Source organism: Tigriopus californicus, chromosome 6, assembly GCF_007210705.1.
Source record: "Tigriopus californicus strain San Diego chromosome 6, Tcal_SD_v2.1, whole genome shotgun sequence".
Classification (NCBI taxonomy): domain Eukaryota; kingdom Metazoa; phylum Arthropoda; class Copepoda; order Harpacticoida; family Harpacticidae; genus Tigriopus; species Tigriopus californicus.
In genome coordinates, this window is record NC_081445.1 from 12,301,033 (window position 1) to 12,327,530 (window position 26,498).

Genomic DNA, 26,498 nt, shown 5'->3' on the forward strand with positions numbered 1-26,498 from the left:
TTAAACTTTTTCAGGTCCATGCAGACGCAACAAACAAAGCTGGTTCCGTTAGAAAGGTCTTTCAATGAGGAATATATCCAATGGACAACCCTAATCTGAGGATATCAAGTCAAGAACAAAGGATTGTTTAGGGCAAAAGGGCCATAGTGTAGTAGAATACTAATACTACAAAGAAGAACTGCAGGGTTGGGCGCTATATTCAAAGCTAGAAGTTCGCTCGATTGAAGTCACAAATCAATACTAAAACGAACAAGTGTTTTTCCACAAGTGAGGGCCTAGTGCTTAAATGGGAAATTTCTGGAATTTTTTTCATTTCTTAAACATCTATTGATATATGTCATATGATATGAAGGCAATTGATTAATTCACGCTTATTTCATGTTCCACAAAATTGACACGAACTATAACGCCTACCCCTGTAGATTGGCAGGCTGATTCTTAAATACAACATAAAAGGGTAGCATGATATTTCGACCTTCCTAATCAATGAAGACAAAATAATAATTTTTTGTATGCCTTAGTATCGAATTAGAATTGCAACAAACGTCTACAACCTAACAATGCCATAGGAGAAGTTTGTCTTTCTCCTATACTAATCATGCCAAATTTTGACTTTTTCAGATGAGAAGATAGCACCCGGCGAATGCAATTCCGTACGTTTCAGTAATGGACCCTTACTGCCCATCACTAACTAACAAAATACTCTTGTGAAATGCAAGCCTTTCAAATAGTGTTCTTTGCCAAGCCCAAGCAATAGAATACTTAGAAGAGACTTTCTTTGAGTATTCGTTCGTGCATTCATTTCGTAGTGAGTGAATAGACACTTGCAAATTGCATTCAAGTGCTCAATTGAAGTCCAATCAATGTTTATCGTAGAAACAAACCGTACTTTCATATTTAAATCCAAGGAACTGAGGAGAGAGCGACATTGAAAGGATCACTTTGCCTTTCAAAATATGTACAGTACAATGCGGTTCATTAAGCCAATTGAAAGATGAATACACCGATAATATATCATAAAATCAACATTACTTAATAAACATGAATCATCTTATCTTAACATCAACAGTCTACTTCCTCAGATATTTTTTGCGGACTTCCCTACCGCTACTGGAATTAGAATCCCAGCAGTCCCAACGAGAATTATATTCATTTTACTTCACTTTTATTTATATATATCATTTGATCGACCAACGAATTAGAATTGGCTGATCTGGCTAATCCTTGAATACAAGGTTGATCGGGAACTTTTGTCAAAACTTTGTCCAAATCTGACTTAAATCCGGCTACTGGATCAACGCCTACAAGCGACCTACGAATATTTGAAGGCGGCAAATTGAACAATGAAGGTGCACAGAAGGTACCGAGGTATAGGAAATCTAATTCTTGTTTATATCTCTAAAGTAAATTTTACTTGTTAATTTCCAAACCATCGTTCTTAAGATAATTTATTCCTCGATTTTTTTTTCATTTCCAACCAGAATACCGTATTTAGTGGAAGCATGGTCTGTCTCCATTTATCACTCATGTCATTCACAATCTATTTGAAGTGCCTAGCTATATAGCATTGCTTCACACCCAACTAGACGCCAAGATCTCCTGGTGAGCACTCTGTAAGTGACATTCATATATCATTGCACAGTCAACACAATCTGCCTGACATTTACAATAGGCCTACTCCACATGTGCCCAAGGAGGGCCTGGCTGGCAGTTGATCTATTCACTCTTACTTCCGGTTAAGCCTCCAAGGATTTTAGCGGGGAGTTTGAGGTTTTGAATGGAGATCTGGGATCGATTACGAACTTAAAATGAGCTTCAAGGAGATGGCGTTCATCTGTTTTGAAGTTTTAAAGCAATAGAGTTCAAGGAAAAACCAATGATTAAGTCAGAACGGCCCATCTGCTTCAAGTCATTTATTCAGAAGGGCAAGATACCACCGAAATTAGCTTTTCTCCGTTCCTCAAGACTTCAAGTTTACGAGGGGTCTGCCATTTTTGGTTCATTTTTCAGCTTCTGGCAAACGTATTCTGGAACCTTATGATGTGCACATATACCCAAAGGTGGGCATAAGATCGTTAACTGCTAAGCGGTGTATACTCACGTCCATTTCTTTGCTAACCACGTGGACCTACTATCTTTTTAATCCGTCCAATTATATTTATAACTTGTTTTCCTCTGATGGTATTATGATGAAGAAGAGTTGGGGATCCTGTTATTCAAAACTTTCTGACTCTGTCCTTGACACAATTTATTTGGGCCATTCTCTCCTTCTGTTCTTGTTGACGCAGGGCAAAAGAGAGAAACAATTTCTCCCATGAGTTTTGTCCATTGGTCATGTGTTTATGTAAAGTCTAAACTAATGTATCAATAATTGACAGAATCAACTCTTTTGTTATCGGCCTAACAATTAACTGAGTTAGCGTTTTACTCAGTGATGACCAACACTGTTTGCATCGTACGTCTAGGGCTCCGAATTTGATAGCAGACCAAGTAAATGTTCTCGCCGCATTGGCTCTAATCTCTGTGAACCTCCTGGATCTTCGTGCTTGTCTTTCTGCTTCTTTCCTTTCTTCACTTAGTACCATATTCAGACTGAAGAAGGAAGCCAAGTAGACCTTAGTTCGTAGACAGAATAGACAATCTATTTTCCCCAAGATCTCTGGGTTTGATGATTCAGGGAGTTAATCAAGGCCAGTCATTGGACCACCATTACCTCCCGTTTCTTCGTCCCATTGTTATTCTTCCACTTGTGCACGTGTATGTAGTGGGGGAGTGGGGTCAAAATTAAGAATAATTGAGATGCATTGAGTGACTTGGATTGACTAAGTTCTTTCCCGTATGGGTGCTTAAGCACGTAATCTGGCCTTTGTCACAGCAAGTTGTAAGAGCGTCTAAGAAGAAATCGTGGCATTCCCAAGGGAGAATGCAAAGCTCGACATCATCGAATTAAAAAACAATCGCTGTCCAGGCACAATTTGGGAAATCATGGAGATCCATTGTCGAAACATGAGGAAGGTTTATACATTCTTAGCCTTGTGTTGGCAACCACACGTAATTTGTACATTGTTCTTTTTCAGTTGTTCGTAGAGCTCGGATTTGATTGTGACGTCAATTTCTAGGAGCATTGTATATTAAATAGGAGAAAGTGCTTTTGCATTTTTTTATTGTATGAGTTTTTCACTCTCAAGATAGAAACGACCCGTATGTACTTACCATCTTGCCTATGAGCAGTAATCACACTGAAACAAACGCACACGGTGAATCTTAATTAATGTTCAATTAGGTTAATCAATTACCATCCTACATTATGCGATTACGTCAACTATTGTTACAAATCAACAACGTGCCTAATGGATGTCTTGTGGCAGAACAAAATAGAAACTGAAAACCGGATTGTTCCCTTCATCCCCAAAAGACCAATTGCCAGGGAAAGTACAGTGCAACAAAAGGGCCAAAATCAATCTATAACATCTGACAAACTACTATGAAACATACGGTTAGTAGACAGGGTGTAATAAAAAGATAGATTAAGAAATTATGCGATCAGGAAAATGCAGCAATGACCATTCTTTGCGTATGGTGAACGCAACTCTTATTTGCAATATCCCAATTGGGTTTTGATTATATCCTGACGTGTCTTGAAATGAAAAATATGTTTTCTTTTAAGGACAACTCTTTGTGGTGGCAGCATAATAATTGTAGTGGCAATGGGTGTTTTATTAAGCTTTTTCTCTTGTTTTAACACTTTTGATCTGTTGAGTGTTCTCTGATAATGATATCTATAATAAAGTCTCAATACCATTCGCAGTTTTTTGCTTTATCTACTTCTTTGTGAAGCTAGCTGGTTTTGGTCTGAATTTCGGTATTTTTCAGTACCTTTTTTAGGTTGGATATCAATCGAAGTATGTCTATTTCAAATCCCAAATATATTTTCTTACTTGTTGCAAAACTTAAATAATACGTGCAATTAATCAAATTCGAAAAACTGAAGCCCAGATTTCCACAAAAAAGTCATAATCATTAACGGTTGTTGTACTACATTTCAAAAATTTTACATTCATTTCTATTTGATATGGTCCTGATTTTCAAATACTTGCCATACCAAATCCGTTCGCAGATTAGTTCTCATTTTGCGTCTGTGGAATAAGATTTCAAAGAAAATTGCGATAACTACCACCCCACTTAAGAGCCTCTTGACACCTGCCACTCTAAACATAGCATAAAACATAATTTCAAGTTAGTTTAGTGAAGAACATCAGCCAATTTATTAAGTTAAGGTAAAACAATTGCCTTATCTTTCTTTTAGAGTTGACAGACAAAGTAATTCCATTACACCCTGAAATACTGTATGAGCACTTTGAAGCCAAGTTAACCTTTGCGTCTAGATTAACTCCAACAAAAGAGGAAATGGACAAGGCATGACGATGACATTAGCAGACCTCTTCTCTTTTTTGCAACATTTCCATTTACACAATGAACAAATAAGCTTCATACCAATTGTGAAAGACACTTCTTTAAAACCATATGAAAGATCCAAGGCCGCCTGTTTGCAGAAATAACGATGAAGGCCTCATGTGGGCCTCTCGAAGTCTTTGCTTTCATGAGAAGACTAACACTTTTTTATCACTGAGGCATTGGTAAGCATTTTTGAGCTTTTTAATCTAGAACTTTATGATATCCTCAAAGAATCTTTCAATTCAAATTAAGCACTGTATTAAGGATATTTATTCGATGCATCAGCCTTAACTCATTTGTAAAAATGTGCAAATTTTAAGGAAAAAGGTAAAAATCTGGTTTTTTTGCCATAAATGTAAAGGTCTCAGTGTATATTTTCATAATATTTTTGACGTCATATAACTATGTCAGTGAGTTCATACCCACAATCACAAGTCGATAAGGTGCTTTGTTTGGACATATTTTGGTTCTATTGTTGCTCACTTGGATACATGGCGCCACTTTCTAGACATCGTGTGTCTTTCGAGCTTCAGTTTTATTTAGTCGAAATCGACCCAGAGTCCTTTAAATTTTTGACTTTTTGTTGGACTCGCCGAGCTCGGACTTGACTCTTTTACTCGAGTCAGATCTAGCACGAAGACCCATGTTCCGAAATTTTAAGAAAAAAAAATAATTTTTTTGACGGGTAGGACCAATTTCTCCAAAATCAGGAAAAAGAATCGAGTGCACTCGGACTCGAATCCAGACTCGCCCCGTCACTAGTTTTAGTTCTAACCGCATCCATTTATCGTCCTTTAAACTACTGCTATCATTCTCAGATTGACATTGTGGTATCAAAATGATGACTTCAACAGGTTTTTGTCTATCTCTGGGTATGAACCATCGTATGATCTTTATTCTTTGTTGAAGCCAGAACCAATGCAAGATTAGAATAACGTTCGTCATTTCTCTCTCTATTTGTGCCCTGCAACAAAAAGCAGGAAGAAGAAGAAAAGTTCCCGGAGGTTCCAGGTGCACCAGTATCTTGGCATCATTTGGAGTTCCAACCTCTCTCAAGCCTCAAGATACCTCATGTTGTCAATACGGGATTGAGAATCAATCAATGCTTTCCCACTTTCCTTTATCCAAAAGGGTAAATGGAATGCGAGATTCACGTAACAACACCTTTTTACACGAAATTCCGGGTTCTATTCAAAAAAGGGAGTTGTCATAAAACTTGAAAAATGCTAACAGCCAATGGAATTTGCCTTTTTGCTATGACTAAAAACATTTTTTTGGTATTAAGCCTCGACCGGACAGACAGCATAGGCCGCCATCAAATTGTCTGTACATAAGTATTTCCGATAAGCAATGTCGGATCCGTATCAGATTGGTTCTCCGTCTGTGGATGTGGATTTGCCGTCTAAAAGTTTCCTTTGGAGAAAGGTCGGAAAGGAGAATCGAAACTAGGAAACTAAGCTAACCACAACGCCAGTAACAGATCATATCGATTTTTTTCTTACTGTTCCCATATATATATATGTAGTCAACTTTCAAAAACACACAAATCTTCGGAAGTTGAGTAAGAATTACTTATATATCAATATATCAATTTGGCCTTTCTTTTTTTGACAAACTATACGTTAGTTACGTATTCATGGTTGTTTAAAACAAAATATGCTAAGTCTCTAGTGAATGCAGCATTTTATGATAGACACACTTCTTTTTGATTGCTTGATACGAAAAATGACATTATATCATGCTACGGTAGGCATTTGATGTTCCAGGTATTTTCGTTTTAAAGAAATATTTATCGTGAAAAAATGAAAAATAAAACGAATCCAGTATGCGAAGGGCTTGGATATCTTCTATCTTTTACAAACTTCACAAATAAAGTTAGTATTTTTATCTAACCTAGTTTTCCACGTCCCATTATTTTGTTCGAATATTCACACAATATTCAACGTCAGACAGCCCAAACGAAATGGGGAAGAGGCACGGTAGATTATCAAATAAACCTTACGTGACACGCCAGGAACGCAATTTCTTGTGACCTGGGTCCCTAATATTACATAAAATTTTGATAGAACTAGCCAAAAAGAACAGTTCAAGACAAAAACGACTCATTTTGCATAATTTTATGTTCACAACGCGTAATCGACCAACGAGTTAGAGCTAGCGGGTATGGCTAGCCCTTGAGTAAAGAGTTGATCCGAAGTATTGGTCAGTACTTGTCCAAGACTGACTAACAGCCTGGCTCTCAAAGACACTTTATTTCTGAGCAATACCACATAAAATGATGAAATAGTTGGTACTAGAGTGTGGCATAACAATCAGGATGATTAGAAATGGTGGAAGCGAAGATGGGCAGCACAAAACAGATAAGTAAATGATGAGTGCCTTTTTACTATAGACAGGAAAAATATTTTGTTTTGGCGTTGAGTGCAAATTCCAGACGTTTGTCAATTCTAGTTTTTCTCACAACAGATAGTCTTCTTGTTAGGTTAACTTGTGCTCAGACAACTATTCGCATTCAAAACTGTACAACATTGAGCAGTGAAGCTATGAGATCTGAGATAAAGAGTCGCTATTGCAAGACAAATTAGTTTTGACAAATGTCTGGAATTTCCACTCAACGCCAAAACAATCTGTTTTTCCTGTCTCTACTTATTACTGTTACTGAAGAAGAGCGGATTAAATACAGAGGCCTTTGCCATATCTTCATAATCACGCTCGAGTTGGGAAATGTCTGGTATCAAAAAGTTTATGCCTACATTCCTTGTAGGAAAGTTGCTTTGTGGTGATGTCTCACTTCCGAAAATGTCGGCAAAAATTGACAAGCCAGCGGTTTGATACCCTCACCACATTCTCCAGATGCGGTGAAAGTCTATACAAACAGAGCTATATGTACAACAATAGCAAAATCCGTAGGTTTGGAATTAGCAGAAGGAACGAGAAGTGTCCATTACATACGTTACGATGCTCATCCTATTTCCATCTGTGTGCTTGTCAGATTATCCAAAATCTCGCTGAACTACTTGAATTGGCATTTCAAGCAAGCATTGTGTACCATTGTTAAAAAGACCCAAAAGGAGCTTAAACATCTGATATGATGATTCCTGAGCAATGTCACAGCAGTCAAAAACTTCTTTTTCACATTATCATAGTACTATCACGGTCGATTACATTTGAAAGCGCGAATGGAAAACTCGCGTCGGAAATCTAGGCCTGCAAACCTTATGCTCGTAGGCCTATCTCGAAAGAATGAATCCAAGTAGGAAAGACCAGAGCGACAAGGTTCCCTAAGGATCAAAGCAACTGGAATCTGTCGTTGGTTGGAGCAGTTTCGGCTTCAATGGGTTTCCCTCTGGTCCTCGTGTTTCAATTAAATGACAGAACCTTGTTCCAGTACCACTTGTTCCATATCCAAACACTGATCCCACAATGGATACAAAAGGTTCATGTTCATGGTGTGAATTGAAAGTTCGAAAGGTAAGTTAGAGCCCACTCACTAGTTGCTAACTTGAACTTAGAAAACAAGTTGAGAATGCAATATATAAATACCTTTTCTATCTTGAACTGCTGGGGATCTCATTCCCAGTAGCGGTAAAGAAGAAGAGAAAAAATTCAGCTTTTTCAGCTGAAAATGAATGAATTGTGAGTGAGCTAATGAATGATTCATTTCCCTGGTAGATTTGTTGAATAAAAAGGGGCTGTAGAAATTGACAGAGATTTTGACCAACATTAAATAAACCAAGGTATTTTTATGTAAGAAAATAATTGCCATAATGACTAGAATATTTCAAGGCGGAAGGTCGTAAAATAGGACAATGCTCAACAAACACTCATTCTTCAACAAGTAACAAATTTGAGCTTTGTGAGAACTACAATGGCCGGATCCCACCATCAAAGCCTGAGTGCCCCGAGCATTTTCCTTGGTATATACATACTTGGGTTCTCTCATTATCAGTTACCTGGTGGCCACGCATTCTCTAAAGGTATACACATAGCCTCAGGCGAAAGGCCAACATGTGTAATTTCAACGCACTTTTCAGCTCGAACATTTTAGAGAGAAAAGACTCCTTTTGAATTAGCACAAGTAAGCCAAGTTTTCCAGGCTTTCAGCCGGAGGCAATGGTAGAGCATCCGCTTTCCATCATTCTACCCCAGGAACCCTTGTTATAAGACACTCTGTCCTATGTCCACTAAGCACTTTTGGTGACCAACGCACAATTTATGCAGGTCTGGAGAGATTTTAATGTTATTAGAAAATTTATAAACCTCCCACTCGGCTCAGTCCAGAAAATACATTTGAAAGACAAGTTGACACCTAAATTTGACGTCTGGTTGACAAGAGAGACCTTGAACTAGAGGAGTGGACATCAGTGAAGTTAGGCCGATTTTTTCTTTTTGTCACAGCTCTTTGACCGAGGCATAAATGGTATCAGGCGATATAATACTGGCATTTGAGACCACACTGCACATCTTTTATTACATTCATAGTTACCTATTCTTAAAATTCTAGACTTTTTGCTACATAAACCACAAAGTCTCGATATTTTCATTTAAAGTAAGATAACTCAAAATATTGTCATAGAAATACGTTTTTTCGCTTAAATGTCTTTTTCTCAATGTATGGTAGTATCCCTCGTGACTTTTGTTGAGTTGAAATATTCTTATCGCAAACTGGCCTAGCTTCGCCAATTGCCATGTCCAGTCCTCCCGTTAAAGGTATCCCCGGGTGGACCAACAGGCAAGCCATAGGAGCTGATGTCAGTGGCTTGAAATTTCCTTGAGATATTGCACGATTCTGTTCAAGCTTAGAATGTCCTTATTTTGACATGAAAATGGGGGTTAGTCACGTTTGTCTGAATGAGTCCCCCTGAGTAAAACAGAGGCCAAATGCTCGGGCAAGCCCTGCCAAAATTTCCGTGGCAGCTCTTCAATTTGAACCGGTCAGAAGCTTTTGTGCCAAACAGCAACGCTGATATTGGTTGGACCTTTTTCAAAAATATGAACTCGAAGTGCTTGAACCCAGTTTGAGCCCAAACAACTCAAAACTCAGTGCATAACAGTTGTTGGCTTACTAGGAACAACCTGGGAGTCCGTCAGGCATGGAGAGGACAGCTCTACAAAACCTCTCTAGAAGATGTTCGAGCCATGTGTTACCTCCTAATCAAATGCATGCCCGCTGAGATGCTGCTTAATCAACACTTTCTTCCCAAATCAAGTAACCGATTAGAGCCTCTGTCTTCTAACGAGGTTTCATAAAGATTTCCTCTCCGGTCTTGATAGACTCCATGGTACAATCCATAAAGTGTAATTGAGTATGGTATCAAGTGCGACCTCCTTCAAAACTACAATGCCTCAGGCCCAATGAAGACCAAGTAAGTTAGTCAGTTGCGGAATAGAAATAACTGAACATGCGTACGGACTATGAACATACCTTAAAAATGGAAATGAGATATTGGGCGTTATGAACCTGAAATGAAGAGTGCTGACTTGCTTTTTTTTCTTTATTGCCCTTAGGCTTGATTACGCTCCATGTAGTTATATGATGTTTCTTAAACCAAGTAAAAAGATATATTTCATCAAATATCAGCCTCGAGCATTTTTTTGAATCAGCAATTGTGAATCTCGAGCAAGTGTTCCTGACCTTGGCTGAATGAGTTTTGGCACAATCATTCAATACTCATCGGATTTTTTTTGGATTTTTCACGCAACTACTGATCCCAAAATGCTCTTTTAGCACCTTAAAAGGGTGATGTGGCATTAGAATAATGACATACGGAGCAGGAATGTCCCAAATTGGGACACACATTCATAACCAGATGATAGCCCAAGCAAGAGAACTGTCATTTACTAAAACAATAATGAGTTATCTACTGGATGCCACCAATGCTCCCGGAAGGTATCCTGGAAGATGTGGCTATCAATGCCCAGGCCAAGGGCAATTTTTCACAACTTGGGAAATGCTCACCAGTGAGTTTTCTTTTAAATTCAAATTCATGTGGCAGATTTAAGACATTTGAAAGCCGGATTATAAATACGTTTGCATGGCACATCAAGCAGATTTAGTTCAACTCAACCGCAACTGATGCAAATATGTCTCCATAAATTTAAGAAATGAGCACTTGTGTGTTGCACCTGGAAAACATGCTTGTTTTATGGTGGATTAATCTGGTTTGGATAAATTCCCAAGTGGAAAATAATAAGCACGATAACCCTCTATAAAGAGCTCTGAGACACAATAGCAGTCTCCCCTAGGACTACTTCACACAATCATCCTCGAGAGGCCAAGCATTAATGAGAGCAAAACTCGAACTCTGTCTTGGGGTGAGAAAATTTCATCATTAGAGTGGCAACTAAAGTGTGCAACCTCAAATCTCTGGAGAATCACTCTACACACATCTTTTCAAGGAAACTTATTTTCCCTTTAACATCCGTTATCTCAAATTGATAGCGAAATAAAATCTAATTTAGAAGATTAATGTATACCATCCTTAATCATATCCAAGTATATCTTTTCAAGTATCAGCCTGAGCGCTTAGTTTGCGATAACTTTCAAAGTATAAAAACGGTAGTTCATGCGTTGGCAATCGGGTCGACGGTTTATGACAGAGAGTACAAAGGCTCAAGTTCACCTCGTCCTTTATAAGATATTACCGAGGTATTTTGGGGACGAAAAACGAAACTGTCGGAGTTTTATGAAGAATATATATTCCGTGATGGTGCGGATCCTCCGCAACGAGGCTTTGTTTTGGAGAATGTTGGAGAAGATTACAACCCCGTGCTGCCATCTATGGGTTTGAAGAAGACAGCTGAGGAGCAAAAGGGCTTACCTGAGTGGTCAGAAGCTGGCGAGCCTGGCGAGTTCAAATACAGGGTGGCTGCAATGGGTGAGCTAGACTAAGACTCCATCACTCCACCTACATTCTTCAATAACCGAGTGACCAAGATCAAGTTGGGGAGAAACCTGTCCATTACGTAGGTTATTTATCTAATGAATAGGAAAACAAGCTGGATTTGTGTTGCGTCTTCATTGCCAACATTATTGGTTATTGATTGTCTTGGTTAGTTTCATGTTTCAGCATTTGAAGATGTGAGTCACCTTTTCATGCTGTCCTAACCAGCTGTTTACAATCTACAGTATTCCAAAAGTTGGCAAACAAGTGTGTTTTACTTTTCCGTGCCTTGCCAAGACAAAACACCCCTCTACTGGGTTGTTTTCCCGTTTAGGTAAAATACTAGACTAAAAAAACTAGACAGGAAGATATCTCATGGCAATGCACAATTCTATAATATATATAAACTACCTAACGACTTATTTACACTTGGGAGTATGGTTTGATTTTGAACTGACTTGTCTTCTGTATTGTGCAATGATTGTCTGAAAGTAATTTTCTGTCATTATGTGTGGCACTTTACAAATCATTCAAAAGTGGGAATCCAGAGTCCCAATGAGTTGTGCAAAATGAAGCTTTGGAATATCCAAAATTTATATAAAATAAATTAACGCACATGTTCCACCAGCAGTCGTAATAAATTAACCGTAAAAGTCAATGCCTTTATGCATATCTATGAGGGCAAAGGTCAACATTTTCATGAGCACCTCAGGTTCGAAGAGTGATCTAAAAAACACAGATTGGTATTCCACTCATTTTGCAGCTTGGCAAAGCTGTCTTCTCATTGTGATTTAATTAGATAACTTTTTTGTTGAGACGTCCTCAGAGACAGACTTATGAATGATACAAAGGAGGATGAGTTCCATTCTTTCAAAGTGAGGCAAATTTTGGACACTACGAACTCACTTTCTCAAAGGTTCTGTTTGCAGACACTTTTATTTCTAATTGGTATTTTATTAGTATTATTTCTTGTTTTAAATAAATAGCTGTTTTGGTCGAGCGGTCTATGAGGTAGCATGACGGATAAGAATAAAACAACAATCCTCAAAAAAAAAGACAAAATCTAGGTTGCGTTATTTGGAGATTTTCTTTCCTCCACATTAGACAACCATACTTACGTTTCATATTTCACATTTCATATTTCTTGAACAAGCCAAAGCTTGATATGAGGACAATATTAGATTAGCTGTACCCTCTATCAGAAGTCTTCCCCTCTTTAGGGCCGGCAATTTGGGGTTTGCATATGTTTAGCGTATTTAGTCGAGGACCGAGGACACGCAAGTACGAGTAGGTAAGTAACGAGAAAAATACGAAGTATGTTTGTGGCTAAACAGGGTGCGCCACAATCGTTCTAAAAACAACCAACTTGCATTTAAACCATTTCAATCCATCTCACTATGGGCTCATCTTCATAACGTGGTAAATAAAAAAGCCAATCAGAATAATAAAACAGTGTGTATTAAGAAACAAATAGTGTTACAACACTAATATGAGAGCACGTTCATATTTGAATTCGGGGGGGTTTTCAGGCGAAAGACACATTGCGCTTTTGAAATTTACTTTGCTCGAATTGTGTTCCTAGGATAATGCAATATCAGCACATTTTTGCTGAAGTGGAAAATGGTAAAAAAAGCCTTTGGAATGTCTGAGTGGGTTTGAAGCCTACACTTTCGCATCATCAATTGGCATAAGCATCGGTACCCAAAGTTCAACCAAAGATTGTTCTTTATAAGTGTTGTCATCAGGCCAAACTCGATCCACCGATTAATATTGCCCATTATATTTCTTCTTTATAGGGACGAACCCAAAAAAGCCCGACAGGAAGAAAATACTTTTTTGTTGGTTGTTGTAAAAACGAAAGTAAGCAAGCCTGAAGCTAAACCAGTTGAAAAGGATTAACTGTAAAACCTATTTTTTGGAATTTTTTATTGATGATGAAGTGCTTTGCAAATTGTTTAAAGGTTTTCTCTTGAGATCAGTCCGTGTAAAAATAACATGCCAGGGTATATTTTAAATCTCAATTTAATCAAATAAATGTCTTTAGGTCTTTATTTAATATTTTAACCTCTTTGTATCAGCCGAGAAGTTGTTCCAAGCATTCATTTATATCCGTCCCAAATGTCTACTGACCTGTGGTCAAAACGGAACAAATAAAATTGAGCCCAACCCTTCAAGAATCCAATCCGACATATCGCTTACAAATTGAAAATGCAATTGGAATGAGGTTGAATGAACGAGAAATTAATTCACTAAACATTTGTCATCTGACTATTTTTGTTAGAATATATGTTGCTTGAATCGGCAAAAAATAGACTAGATATTTTTTGACTTCCAAGATTCAAGACATAAATTCATGCCTTTGTTCAACAGATGTTATGTTGCAAAACAACGATCAGTTCCTAGATGTCGCTAATGTTTGGAATGTGTTGGAAATTGAGCTTCATTGTCGCTTTTTTTGCTGAAACCAATATATGAATTGAAACTGTTGCATTTTGGACTGAGAAAAGTTTGATAATCCCTAAAACTCAAAGAGAAGTTTATTCTTGGAAGATATTTTCATAGCAAAAAAGGATTTAAGCAAGCTTCATTAAAACTTGTAATGAGATCAAAGCGTCATTTCATCAGGCTTTCGTACGATCTTCAGTAAGGCTTCGGCAAAGATATAAAAATGAAAGAGAATAATGTCCCTACTTTGTCGTAATGCATCGTCATCTTAGAAAAATAACCATGCTTATGGTTGGCCTATCAAGGTCCCTTCTCTCACAACCGTTAGTCTTGAACCCAGTATGGGTTGATTAAAAAACTCCTCTTTCTTATCTCATAAGTTCTGATTACATCAGTGTTCCATTTAGGCCTACCTGTCAATGGGGAACCCCAAGAAGGGACTTGGAAACGTGATATAATTCACTAGCCTGTCACTTCCAGAGATCCTTGGTTGCCTTCACGCTCACCAGACCTTGATTGGACCTTGTTAAAGATAGGACTGCGAGAAACAATCGAGCTCAGACACAGAGAGCGACTCGATCTACGGAGATCCAGCCTCTCGAGGTTCCTTCCTTTTTGAACGGCGAATTGCGCGGTGAAAGACGGGGAGGTGGGTGCGTCAAAGGGAAATGGGAACTAGGTGAAGGGAGGACCTTCGCAGAGTGCCCTTCACGGTCTCGATACTTTCAAGCGCCTAGACAAGTGAGGACCGGAACAATGGAAATGAAGCAACTGGAACAGCCCTTTTGAAAGTGCTGTACTTGCATCAACTAAGATATGGATGTCATGTGTTGAAAGAAAGACCGGAAAATGACGCCTTTCTACCACGAAATCTGGGCAATTTCTGGCTCGGTTAGAGAAATGAATATGTGAGAATATTTGAGAGAAAAATCACTTTGCAAATGGGTTGGGTGAGTGTGAAACGAAAATGCTTTTGTATTTTTTGTTCTGGTCATCACATATTGCGTATTCAACTTTCTGGTAGGCAGTGTTGAGTCCGTACAGTGGTTATAAATTATATTCCTGCAATTTCACCACTAGGTGGCGCTTCAATATGGGCAAACAAATAAATCACAATGATTTTGATTTTGCCTCGTCATTTTCAATTATCTTAGATCATTCGCCCGTATCTACCGTTTGATTTTGAGTTGACTTGATCCTGGCTATGATCTTGTGGAGTCTCATTGTTACACTGATCAATCTTAAAGTAAGGTAAATAAATGGGCCGTAAATGTTTTTAAGGGATTTAATTAAAGTTATATTTCATTCATTCTTTACAGGAATGATTCATGTAAGATTGTATTTGTTATAAATTGCCACAGTTTTATTGTGTAGTTTTACATTAACATGCTTAAAACTACTTTTTAACCATAAAAAGCTATGTTTGGGCTTATTTTTCCATTTTAAAATTTTCTTTTTTACAAAAATGGAATGGAAGGAGACTAGGAACGGAATTAAAAAATTCTTACCTCCAAAACTGTTCACTTTATTCCAAATAAGCACTTTATACAACCACAAGATCTTGTTGAATAGATGAAATGAGCGGCCATGTTTGAGCCCACAAATATGCTTAGGAGATACGACCAAATTTATCTAGTAAACACTACATAAAACTCGAATTTTCGGCCTGCTGTTGGTCAGCTACAAAAGCTTTTGACAACATGACTTTGAAAGAAACACTTTCCAAGTAAAAAATAATTAAAAAAAATGAACTGCTTTTGATTGAAGAAATCTATGTTTCTTAATTTGTTACTTTAATTCGAAAAGTGACTTAAAGTCGCTATGACCAAGAACAGGCCGACTTGGCGAGAAAACCCCGATCACTGTCCATATTTTAAAGCTAAGGGAGTTTTTCTTCAATTAAGTTGACACAAGAGTCTTCAAGAGAAAATGGCTGGATGAAAAACAAGTGCCTAAACGCCCTGTTAGGGCTAAAAACTTGTGACTGAGCGCCCTCTATTGGCATATTTTTTATATATTCTGTCAATCTTCCGATTCAGAACCGATATCTTTGTTTGGCAAAAAGATAATATGACAACGAAATGATAAAAAATTGAAAAAGCGAACATAATTAGGACTGCAATTCCAATCCTCGGTTCCACTTTTGGGTCCCCATGGCATTAACTGCAACTCTTTCATTTTGTGACGCAAGGCCACTGAATCCTAATTGGTCAGCTAAATGAGCTTTTAACTGTACAACTTTGGAGTGAACCACTCTCCATTAAATGTTTGTAAAAATGGCGTGCTTTTGATTCCAACAATCTAAGTTTCTTACTCTATGACAAACCTAAATAAAAAGGACTCAGAATTGCACTGACTCGAAGCTGCCCGATTTGGAAAAGAAACCCCTTACACTGTCCATATGTCTAGAAGTCCGTGTACGTACGTATGAAAAGCAGCTCTTAGAATGAATGACAAACCCTAGTGGACCTTTGACGTTGAGAATGCATTTCTCGACACCTCTGTATTCATTCGAAAACGCATTTTGAATCTGAATTGACTTGCCACTTTTGCTTGGCCTCGAAGTGCCATTTCCAAAAATGGATAGGCAAGGCCAGCCTTGAAGAATTCGTTAAAATGGCTTTTGAGGCAAGTTGTGTTGGTGGCCTTCAAGCTTTGAACTTTCCACAAAGGTCAATTGATGAATGGATGACATGGATAGGATCAAGATTTCAAAAGTCTCCACGGCAACAAGACATTTCAGACTAAACAAGAAATGTTTGAAAAGGCGAGAGACAATCTTGCAATTGGTTCAATAGGTATTTTTCAAAGGTGAATAAACAGAGTTGAATAATGTCGAGTCACATAAAATCATCATGGATCAACGAAATATTGGTTAAGACTTTGGACTAAGAAATGATAATGAAGCTGTGGTTCAAATCACCACAACGGTTATGTATGTTAATAAAACAGAATGGAATAAGATGTTGTTTCGTTTATTTATAGATTTACTTTTTCGTCTAAGAGTTTAAGAGTTGCCTCTCTTAAAAAGGAAAAAAAAACGTAAATAGCATGAATTCGTTTTTAGGAGACATTGATTAAATGACAAAGTACCGAAATTTATTAATTTGCTTTTGGAACTGTCGCAAAACAACAACATTAGTTGTATGCCATAACATTAGTAGTGGACCTCAAATGATAGAAAGAGAAATCATATGCCAACATCAAGAGCCAAGCTCGAAAAAAAATCCAGGAATGGAAGTGTTCCAGATCAAACATGTAACCTTAGAAATTTGCTGACTTGTGAAAAAACGGAGCTCTTTGATTGACTAGAACTTTGAAGATAAAGTAAGCCCTCTCATGACCTTGAAGCTCTTCAAAGATAACCTTACCAATTGTAGAGCCTTTACCTTTTACCATTTAGACAACATTTCACAGCCGTAAGATATCAGTTTATATTTATTGCACTACAGGGATGGTTATACTAACTACGGACATCTGATCTGGAGATGTGGACTGGGAACGGAAGTAAAAAATTCTGATCTCCAAAACGGTTCACTTTATTCCAAATAAGCACTTTATACGACCACAAGATCTTGTTGAATGGATGAAATTGGCGGCCATGTTTGAGCCCACAAATATGCTTAGGAGATACGACCAGATTTATCTAGTAAACACTACATAAAACTCGAATTTTCGGCCTGCTGTTGGTCAGCTACAAAAGCGTTTGACAACATGACTTTGAAAAGAAACACTTTCCAAGTAAATAAAAAAAAAACGGCCTTTGATTGAAGAAATCTACGTTTCTTGATTTGTTACTTTAATTCGAAAAGTGACTTAAAGTCGCTATGACCAAGAACGAAAAACACCGTTCACTGTCCATATTTTAAAGCTAAGGAAGTTTTTATTCAATTAAGTTGGCACACGAGTCTTCAAGAGAAAATGGCTGGATGAAAGACAAGTGCCTAAATACCCTGTTTTGCTTTAATTTCAGATTTTTCCGTTGAAGTTTTGCAACTGTCGTCTTGACCATAAATGACAGGGCTAAAAACATGTGACTGAGCGCCCTCTATGGACAGAGTTTTTGTATATTTTGATAATCTTCCAACGTACTGTTGCACCGAGATCTTTGTTTGGCCAAGAGTTAACATTCCAACGAAATGATTAAAAATGAAAAAGTGAACATAATTATGACTACAATTCCAATCCTTAGGCCGACTTTTGGGTCACCATGTCTTCAACTGCAGCTCTTCGATCAATCGTCTGAAGGCAAAGACAAATGGGCAGACAAGCAAAAAATTGGAGGGGCCTTTGTTCAATAGGAATTGGCCCATCTTTCATTCGGTGAAGTGAAGACCAGGGATAAGCGAGAGATCTGAGGGTTTGAAATGACATCTAGCGCACTAATCATTGGAGTGGCTGAGGATTGATAATCAAGAGACTGTGGATGATGCAAAAAATGCGTTCGGTTTTCAAGAAACAAAAATCCGGAAATTCCCAAAGGCAGGTTTGCTTCTCCGTTGATGCGTAACTTAGTGAATGGATATGAGACCATCCTAGCATTAAGCAATCACGGTGTTCAAAAAGCCCCTTCCACTTTCCAGAGAAATACCCAAATACATCTTAACATTTCTTCTAGCTCAGAAAATAATCAGGAACAACTTTGGGTTTGTAGGTTGTTCCGTCCAACGCTTTCTTCAGGAAATGCGAAGAGGGGGATATAACCGGGGATCTCTCTCATGCAAGGAAACGACAGGTTAAGGTTAAGATGGTATAAGCTGCATCAGACTCAGAGTTCTTGGGTAAAAATGGCCTCGGTTGGCGTCCTGATTTTTTTCTTTTTTAAAGGGAGGTAAAGTCAAATCGTTGTCAAAAGCTTTGATATAGAGTTTAAATATTCAATTTTGAGCTCACAAAGTTAAAAAATTGTTGCGCTTTTTATTTGGGAATATTATAGTCATGGAACTGTCTGTTCAATTTGCTTTATTCTTTTGCCATAGGTTAGCTCACAAAAACTCAGAAATCGGCAGAAAGAAAACCTATTCTTGTAGATCGTGAAGGGCCTGGTGTTCTTTAACAATCTCCAAAAGGCACAAGGCAGCTACAAGCACTCCTATGATGAAAAGGAAATGTATTGTAAATGACTATAATTACAAAGTGTTGAAAATCTAACCTATACCATGTGAAGAAGGCTTCAGTCGTCCCACCTGAATCCTTAGGTTCAAATCCTGGTGCCGGAAATTAACCCTTTATGGAATAGCGGACTACATTAGAGGGGCCAAAAGTCGTCAAGCAAAATTAAACATTGTTCCAAAGAGATTCAATTCTTAAAACCTTCCATCCAAACTGTTTCAGCAACTGCTTCATGGTAGGGCCTCTCAGGAGAAAAATATGCAAGCATCATTCATGTTCCTGGTTGCCTCAAAACTTTTTCGAGGAATACTCTCCGGGTCAGAATAAATCAATTAGTTTCAGGGTAATAACCTGACGTTTAGGACTCATTGAGCCCAAGGTTATCACTTACCATTGATGTTTGTGCTGTGGAAAACTTTGCCCGTAGTTTGGGAAAACTCCCAGGAGAGCTGATGGTTTACTTCCGTACGCAGAAATTAGGATGGATGTGCTTCAAATAGAGAAACAACTTCGCTTTAAGGAAGCGTCAGGAAAGATAGTGATCTGTTTCTTTCTTTTTTGTATTTTAGAAAATGACTTAGCCAATCAAAGTACGAATCTCCTTATAACGATGCTTGACCGGGACCTACTATGGTAATTAAAGCTCAAGTTGTTAAGCACTTAAATGACAACTTAATCTGCTTGAAACAATAGCCATTGAAGAAATCAGTCTTTTGATATATAAGATATAGAAGTCGGATCAACTGAGGTTTACCTGGATGGAAATTAACGAGAAGTGCCAACAGGAATAAGGCCAATAAAAAGAAATTGGCTGAGACGGGAACAAGATCACGGGTGACAAGCGCTGCAATAAGATCAATAGCATTCTCTGTGGCAAGGTCAACGATAAATTATTCGTTTGGTAACCACATTTTCGTTGAATCCTGCTCGACATGAATGTAAGAAAGATCAAGCCAAAAATATCGAAGATATATGGATAGCAGCCTTGTACATTTCAACCAAACAGATTGAGTGGCTTTTCATTTTGACGAAGAGTGAATGAGAATTTGTGCATTGACTGGGTACGAGCTCATATTTCAACAGCTGTACTTTCATTTCAAGAACACATATGTGTAAGTCAGTTAATTAGGTGTCTAAAACTGCATCCTTTTGCCCGTATATATCAATCAATTGGAGCAAGCCTTACAGGTGGGCTTGATATTTTTTATCCAATTTGTTTAACTTTGACAAACTACGCTAGTGGTGAAGTTCGTGGTGATTGTCTCAGTATCATGAAGAAGGTTTGAACATTAGAACAAACAGAAAGTAAAAACGCTCATCAAAGACGCCTGATTGTTCTTCTTCGTGTTGGCATATTTTTTTTATTGGCTTTAGCTTGGTCTCTCACAACTTCAGGTGGTCCAATGGATTGAGTTGTCAACTGGGTTGAGTTGTTTTTGATCAAGATGTTCTTGTATGAGATATCCATGACTCAGTTGTCCTTAGGTGAGTTTCCTGCTGGGTTGAGTAGTCCTTGGTTGAGTTGTCGGCTGGGTCGAGTTGATATTGGTCATGCTGTCGGCTGGGTAGAGTTATAAGTGGTGGAGTTGTTGACTTGGTTGAGTTATAATTGGTGGAGTCATTGACTTGGTCGAGTTATGATGGGTCGAATAATCCGTGGTCGAGTTGTCCTTGGTCGAGTTGTCTGCTGGGTCAAGTTGTCGGCTGGGTAAAATATCAACTGGCAGAGTTCTTGAGTTGATCGAGTTATAACTGGTGGAGTTGTCGACTTGGTCGAGTTATAATTGGTGGAGTTGTCGACTTGGTCGAGTTATAATTGGTCGAGTAGTCTGTGGTCGAGATGTCGTTGGTGAATTGCCTGCTGGGTCAAATTGTCGGCTGGGCAAAGTTATAACTGGAGGAATAGTCCATTGTTGAGTTGTCTTTGGTCGAATTGTCTTCTTGATCAAGTTGTTGGCTGGGCAAAGTTATAACTGGAGGAATAGTCCATTGTTGAGTTGTCTTTGGTCGAATTGTCTTCTTGATCAAGTTGTTGGCTGGGCAAAGTTATAACTGGAGGAATAGTCCATTGTAGAGTTGTCTTTGGTCGAATTGTCTGCTGGGTCAAGTTGTTGACTGGGTAAAATATCAACGGGCAGAGTTCTCGAATTGATCGAGTTATAACTAGTGGAGTTGTTGACTTGGTTGAGTTATTATTGGTGGAGTCATTGACTTGGTCGAGTTATGATGGGTCGAATAATCCGTGGTCGAGTTGTCCTTGGTCGAGTTGTCTGCTGGGTCAAGTTGTTGGCTGGGTAAAATATCAACTGGCAGAGTTCTCGAATTGATCGAGTTATAACTAGTGGAGTTGTTGACTTGGTTGAGTTATTATTGGTTGAGTCATTGACTTGGTCGAGTTATAGTTAGTTGAACTGTCCGCGTTTGAGTGGTCTGTGGTATTCTGGGAAATGTTGTTCTTGGTCGAGTTGTTGGCTGGTTGAATTTCTTGTTGGTGGATTTTTTGGCTGAGTTGAGTTGTAATTGGTTGAGTAGTCTGTGGTCGAGTTGACTTTTGTCAAATTGTCTGCTGGATCAAGCTGTCGGCTGGTTGAGTTCCAGTCGAGTTCTCGAATTGATCCAGTTATACCTGGCGGAGTTGTCGACTTGGTCAAGTTATAATTGGTGGAGTTGTCGACATGGGCGAGTTTTAATTGGCGGAGTTATCGACTTGGTTGAGTTATGATGGGTCTAATAGGATTAGCCGGGTCGACTTGTAATTGGTCGAGTTGTCTCCTTGAAGAAATTGTCCCTTGGGAGATTTTTTTTCCTTTGGAGTAATAATGCCTTGAGTTGAGTTGCCCAGTCAGCACCTATACAGATGCTCTTTTTCCTTTTGGATGAATCTAATAATGACCATAGCATATGCTGTTATGTCAAGCATTGAGATGAATTCTTGGGCACCAAAACAATGAAGTCATGAACATTAGTAAAAATGGATTCATTAAAGTCATCTATCGTTATTCTTTTACGTCTGTCCAATTTCCACACGAGTCTTCCCTTTCAAAATAAATTACATGTGTTTAATAAACATGATTATTCTTACGGTAAAGAAGGCAACCTGAGTTTTGCTTGTTACGTAAAAGCTTTGCTTCATAAGCGTTTTTTTCATGCATACGTAAGTTGGCAAGTTTCAGTAAAAAACTAAGTTGGTATATTATTGGACAATCTCGAACGAATCCGTTTTAAGCCAAAAATGCAATAGCTCTGAAAGAAATACAATGCAATAGGAAGCGTGTCTCCGTACGAGTTTCGGGGTAAAATATTTGGTCCATTATTCCACTTGTTTTCAAGTAGATTTGCTCTGGACTGGACCATTCTAACCCGTCTCAAGATTTCCCTGTTTGACTAACTCTGTTTGGACAAAAACAGGAAGGAGGACGAGGTTTCAAGGTAATCCAATTTCCTTTGGAACTACTTGAAATTGCAATTTCATCCCGATCAATCGCAGGAGTTTGACGAGTTTGTTTACTCTTGGAACTGGATCCAAACTCTTATTTCAGCCACAAGAATAGCACTCCTGATGAGATCCAACCCAGGAAAGGATCATATTCTGTCCGTTTCTCAAATTTGCATGACTGGCCACGAAAAGAATCAAGTCAGGCCACCAATTTGTCACATGGAGTTTTTCTTGTTCTTGGTCTGTGAGCTTATGGGATTTATGACTTGGAAGACCGAGAAATGGAACAGGCGTCGCGTTGAAGACCTCTGAATGGGACAGAACTAAAAAGTGTGCCCAACATTAACTTGTATTCATATGCTTATTCTGACACATTTTGTCATAACGAGGAGTTGGAAAAAGGTTCGTGACTTTCGTCAAACTGGGTTATTTCTATGTTGTGAATATCAGGCAAAATAAGTAACGGAAGCGTGAAAATATATTCATTTAAAGATGAAAAAAGTTGCAATTCCTTTGGTTATTACATTACTTTGGTGGTTTAACGGAGCAAAAAATACTTGATTATTGCTTTTTATGAATTTATTGCTCCTTGGGTTATAGTTTTACCTTTAATTCAACGAGAAATTGAATTTCAAAGCAAACTGATCACTACAACTTCGAATTGTGAATCGCCCTAAAATCACAGTCGAGGAAAAATTAAATGGCTGGTTTTTGATTCAAATTCCACATAAAGTGTTTTTAAGTATTGTGAGGGCTTGAAAATGCAAATATTTTCAATCACTTTTATCGACTTCTTTTCTTCCTCTAACACACTCCTGCCGAAAAAAGGAACATTATCCAAATTGTGTGAAAGGAAATCTAATAATCACATTAGCCAACTTGACGATCTATTTGTAGAAGAAATGACTTCCCACGATAAAATTTCTCATCAATTGAGTAACATGTTGAAAATAGCAATGACTCTTAAATTGTGACCACAAGAAGCATTTTTAGATCAGGCGGCATTTTCAGATGTCACAACCACCACATTCCTGGACCTTGTTGCACCTTGAAAGTTTCAACAAACTCCAGAGCAAACCAAGTTCAGTTGAAGAGCGACCAATAGCAATCAAACAAAGGCTGTTTCTGATACCTTTACTTGCTAAACTTTTGTGGAAGCTACCTAGTTTTGTTCCAAGATTCAATATAAAATGTTTTGAGCTATACCTCTGCACTGTCTTTACTATAACGTGGTGTACCTACTGAATATGTGAGTTTCACAAATGTTTTTCAATGGGTCAGATGGCATTAAATTTCGAAAAGAAATCTAATTAATTTCCGAGTCCACATGTTATTGGTCAAACTGAACAGAGCAAGAAGGTGAGGGAAAGCACAGATAAAAAATTTTAATAGAATAAACTATGAGCTCGTAGTTAAAAAGTTCCCATTTGCTCTAAGAATGTCGAATTGAAATTTGAGTAAATGGATATTGAAGTATTATGTTTTGGATATATCTCAACAAACCAAACAAATCTTAATGGAGCAAAGCCATGTTGTGAATAAACGATCTATTTTTGACGCATAAAAAATGCCACGTTAAACAACTTGTTACAAGATTCTGACAAAATGAAATTACATCCAACTCATTCAGATGCAAATCAAAATTGCAAAAATTAATGATATCCAAAATGAAATCAAAGAAATAGTGATATAGTGACTTCAACTGACCAGAAACGTCTTCTCATAAATCAAAGTTAATGGAATGTGGAGTATCTAACATCTGTTATTATTATGTTGATGAATGGCTTGTCAATTCTTGAGACGAGATAATCGATATTAATCCAATAACATTGTGTTTCGCATTTTCACAATAATGATTGACTCAGCAAAGTTTCTAGATATATTCAATTGCAGTTGTCATGCTTTTATATGCTTGCTAAAATGACCAATTTGCAACAAGAGTACTTAGTTCAGATGCTAGCACACTTGAATGAGTTTTGTCTTGGCATGTACTCGTAGTTATGGAACATCATTCTATTCGCACACAAAATTGATTGTTGAACATTTGAAAGCACTTCAAAACTTCAAAACGAGATCTGAAAGAGGAATGCCCACGCTTTGAGTTTCAAAAAGCCATAAAGGCTCTCGATGGGGTCAAAACAATATTTCATAAATCATTTCATCCTTCAAAATGTTCGCAAGCAACACTTGTGAGCTTTTTCTGTTCCATCTATTTGGAATATTATAAATGCGATCATTTGAGCGTGACTCTCGCCACAAGAGCCAACGCAACTTAAAAATGATGAAAATTTGTCAAGGTTTAACCATTACGAGTTGACAGAAATGGGGAATAATCTAATTCTGACCTCACCTTCGCAATCACATGGTCCAACTTTTCAACGTGGAACTTCTTTTTTTTTTGAAAGTTTGAAAGTTTGTTACTTCTTGTTTGAACTAAGCCTTGTGCCAGGACAAGGATGTGGCCTTTGCACCCCTTAAGGTCAAGCATCACATCCAAACCTTGTTTAAAGAAAACCTCCTCTTCGTTTCTTGAATTTGTGTGGGAATCACAAAACAAGCCCCGCTTAAAATTATTCAGTGTAATGGGGAGTCTCTTTTAACCTTGTTGTCTTACGCCTACTTGGTGACTATTTCCTCGCATTTTTTGGTGCTATTTCCGATTGTGTTTAAGTAGCCTTACTTACAATACACGAGATGTTGTTGAAAGGTCTTGTAAAGGACAATTCGTATGCATTAGAAATCATTACGAAACGTAGTGAGTCTCTACGTACCTCAAGAGTCGTTGTAGAAGAAGACAAAAGGTAATGAATCAAAATGTAAACAGTGCATTTTGGGTGACTTCGTAGCATTGTAGGAAATGAAATGAAATCTTGCATTTCTTTGTAATGAAATTTAATCAACCAAATAAAAAGAATTGGCAGATTGGCATTCGCTTGAATGTACAACTCTTATATTGCTTTTCAAAACCTGTTCAAATCTGAATGAAAAGCTTAATCAATCACGTAATCACAAATCAGGATTGAATGAAACAATTTGGAATGGATATCCGTCGAGAACTGTGTTTTTGATTTTGATGTTTTGAATATGAGAACAAAGGTAGCCAGAGATAGAAAAAAGGAGAGGGCATCATAGTATGAACAAGTATCTCAAAATGAAATGAATAAGACATAAGGTTTGGCTTTGAACTCAGCTCTGAGAGGGATTGGTAAGGGTTTTCAAATAAAACGTCAAATAATGAGTAAAGTCACTGTTCATAAAAATATGGGCGGATGATTCCCGCCGTTGCAATGATTGAAATAAAAAGGGGAAACACAGTACTGAAATGCTATTAGGTAACTTTCAACTGCGCATGTTTATTAATGTTAACAAAGCAAGAGAAACAATTTCTGTGTTTATTCAAAAAGTTAATTGTCGCTCAAAAAGTACGGTGTCCAGCTGAAAGCACACTTAATGGCAGATCAGAAAAAAGTGCACATCCATAAATGTGTTTGTTGCATTTTCAAAAGAAATTTCTTAAACATTTACACGACTACTTAGCTATTACTAGTTAAATGTTCCGGTATTCTTTAAAAAGGCACGTCACGTTAAATACCTCGGCGGTATTTGATTGATATCTCAGCAAAATGTCGCATATATTTGCAATCTCGTGTCTTTATTTAAACTATTTTCCTTGCTTTGCGTAATGGCAAGGGATCGAGAAAATACTTCTTTCTATAAAAAAATATTTTTTAAAATATTTTTGATGTTCTGGAAAAGAAACCAATGTTTCAGCTTTTTTGAAAATTATGTAATGTTTCATTGGAACTGTATGGAAGATGTAACACATCAGCTGGCTCGATGCAACATTTGTCGTTATCTCCTCCATACAAAGCATAAACATTTGATTGTTCACAAATGGTCGATTGTAAATGAGTTTATGAGGTTCTAGGCCAAATCTACTCTTAGGTTGCCAAGAGTAATATGGCATTGAACAGAATTTCGTTTCGTTCAATGACCTTTGGGTCGACGCCATTAGACACTTCGCTATCAGATGATGAAGGTAAGGACATTGAGCAGGTCTCATGCATGAAGGATTCAGGTGTAGTCCTCCAAGATAATGGAAAGTTCGATGAGCATATCCAGTTGAAAGTTGGTAAAGCTTTTCAAATGTGTGGTTGGATATATCG

The 26,498-nt window shown here is 37.8% G+C and overlaps 1 protein-coding gene across 1 annotated transcript in view; it reads right to left on the reverse strand.

The window, feature by feature from the left end:
• Positions 1-14,626, reverse strand: part of LOC131881660 (FMRFamide receptor-like) — a gene marked incomplete in the record, with an annotated part of 56,719 nt that extends 42,093 nt beyond the window's left edge. Inside the window, 1 exon segment of the mRNA XM_059228587.1 lies at positions 14,198-14,626.
• Positions 14,627-26,498: the final 11,872 nt, after the last annotated feature.